Source organism: Bos indicus, chromosome 3 (assembly GCF_029378745.1).
Source record: "Bos indicus isolate NIAB-ARS_2022 breed Sahiwal x Tharparkar chromosome 3, NIAB-ARS_B.indTharparkar_mat_pri_1.0, whole genome shotgun sequence".
NCBI classification, from domain to species: Eukaryota; Metazoa; Chordata; class Mammalia; order Artiodactyla; family Bovidae; genus Bos; species Bos indicus.
The window spans coordinates 50,485,405-50,488,000 of NC_091762.1; the positions used below are offsets into that span (position 1 = coordinate 50,485,405).

Below are 2,596 nucleotides of genomic sequence, written 5' to 3' on the forward strand. Positions count from 1 at the left end.
CCCATTTATTTCAATCATTTATCTATACCACCATGGCCTTGTGGACATGTGCTTTATACTTTGGGTTATAACCTAATACCACATTATTTTGTTGCTCAAATTGTTCCAGCTTTGGCCATTGAGAGTTCCTTCAGTTTGATGCTTGTGTCTCTTTGACATGCTCAATTATTATTAATTTTTTAGCACTTTCAGACTTCCTGGTACTACAAGATGCTGTAAGCTCATCTTGTGTTTCCCTGCCCCAAATCAAGAATCAGCCATTTCTCCTAGGAGTCCTGATTCATTTTAGTAGAGAATGTGTGTTAGAGAATGGTATTTGCTTATTTAATTCCAAAAACATTTTGTATAGAGGTATAGGCAATTAACAATATTGTGATAATTTCTGGTGAACAGTGAAGGGACTCAGCCATACATATACAAGGATCCAGAGAACAGTACTTAGAAATGAAGTTGGGTGTTGGCAGTTCTTATTGCTACTGGTTCTTGCTCCTTTTGAAGGAAATATAAAATTTTTCATCATAAGTTAAAATAGTTGTAAAAGACATTTTCCATGGCATTTTAAATACTGCCTTTAAAAACAGACTGTGACTCTTCTCTTTTACATATGCAAAAAATGAAACTGAATAGTTTAATAATTTGATATCCACCATTATATCAAAAGACTGATTAGCTGTTTACCCAACCTACCTACCTACTCTCCTTCATAGGCACAAAGCACCTCTTGAAGTTAGACGTGGCCATGTAAACTGAATTCTGGACAACAGAATGTGAATGGAAGCGATTTATGTTGCTTCCCAGTCTGGTCTGTAACAGTTACCAATGCATGATCTGCAAGCTGCTCTCTTCCTCCCTCTTTCAGTTAGATGTTGAGTATCTAAGCACCTATCTCCCTACCAGCTATTAGACTTCTATACGAATCGGAAAGTTCTATTTCAGCCATTGAGATTCAAAAATTAATTTAAAAAATAAGGCAGATCAATTTTTTTAAAATGTGTATGTTATGGCCCTTATCGAAGCTGCAGCTGCTTCCATATAGCTGCTGCGGTCAAAAAGGAGCCCAAAGTGACAGTTTTCCTTGACGGTCGCCGTTCTGTTTGCTGTAACTGATCTGCAACATTTCAGGAAAAGACAGTTCCCATTGTACTTGCCATTTCTCAGGTACAACCAGAGACCTTTATTAAAACTGACAACGTTTTCAGAGGCCACCAGAAATATTCCATTGATGGGGTCTTACATGCAAGAATAAGGCTTTTGAGAAGTGGCTTGCAGAGGCCAAGAACCAGTATGCAAATGCAGATGTGGGTGGGTTAGATACCTGTGCTGGGGAAATCCAGGGGCAAGTGGTGCAGATTGTGGCCATGCTTTGGGTCTTTGCCCTGAAAAGCTTAAGGCATCAGCCCAAAGGCGAGTCAAAAACCTTGGTTCTGAAAACCAGATGAATGGAACGAGTAGGTCATTCAGGACAAAAGAAGAAAAAAAAAGATAAAGTGTATATGTTAAGTGAGGACCCAGATATTGAGTCCTTAAAAATTATCCTTCCTGTGAACCCTAAGAGTCTGGAGTATCCCCCAGGGTAAGCATTTTGTCTTTGGGAACACTGGTAGAGAGGTTCCCTGTCTATTTAGGGTAGTTGAAGAGTTCTGTTCCATATTGTGAAGACAAGTAGCATGAGTGATAAATACATTTTTATTGTTTTGAGCCACTGAGAATTTCAGGTGTTACTGCAGCAAAATCTACATCATCTTCATTTAAGGTAGAAACTGTTATCTAAAGTGAGGTGCTACCATAACAAGAACCTAAAATAATTAAGAGAGATGGCAAGCAGGAAGGAAACCATTTTCAGAGGATGGAGAGAGAGCAATTTATGATCTACAGTGGCGAAACATTTCATAAAACTGTTGCTCACAGCTAACTTGGAAGACAGGTCATGTAATAAATCTATAGCTTAAGGGCAAGATTGGAAAACAAAATCCTGTGTGTTCATCGCTGTTGGCTGCATTTGGCAAGATATTACAAAAAAGAGATGTAGTGGGAAAAGAGCTGACCAGTTTGTAACCAAGAATGAAAGGAATAGACTCCAATTTGAGAACTTGTAGAGTTGAAGTAGGTAACTACTTCTCAACCCCAAACAGTTCAAGATACAATTGAGAAATGTTTGGAATGATAAAGGACAACTAAAGCTCAGCCTGGAGGCAATGCATCAAATTAAAAGATTGGCTTTTTCACCCATTTTTAAAAATCTTTTAATGAGTGGACTAATAGGTCCTAGATCAAAGATCCAATCAACAAAAGTAGTTTGGACACAATGGTTTAGGGAAAAAGAGACTAAGGGAAAGTAACTATTTTATCAAAGTTTGGTAAACCTATGTAATCACTGTGAGAGGGAGATGGGAAGAAGAGAGGGAGAGGGAGAGATAGGAGGATAAACTGGGGCTAGAAAACAAATACATACCAAATGAGAATTACATCTTGAAGGAAGTATGGAGCTGATGAAAATGACTAGTTTGGACTTTTTCCCCCTCCTGGTTATGTTTCTGAGAGTTGTACTTCCAAAATAACCACTAGCCTAAATGTCTTTTCACCTTTAGAACTCCAT

General features: G+C 38.3%; 1 non-coding gene across 1 annotated transcript; it reads left to right on the forward strand.

Annotated features, from left to right (window-relative positions):
• Nucleotides 1–999: 999 nt before the first annotated feature.
• Nucleotides 1,000–1,134, forward strand: LOC139182377 (small nucleolar RNA SNORA16B/SNORA16A family). The gene has a single exon (XR_011566042.1). It is a non-coding gene; the product is annotated as a small nucleolar RNA SNORA16B/SNORA16A family (small nucleolar RNA).
• The last annotated feature ends 1,462 nt before the right edge of the window (nt 1,135–2,596 follow it).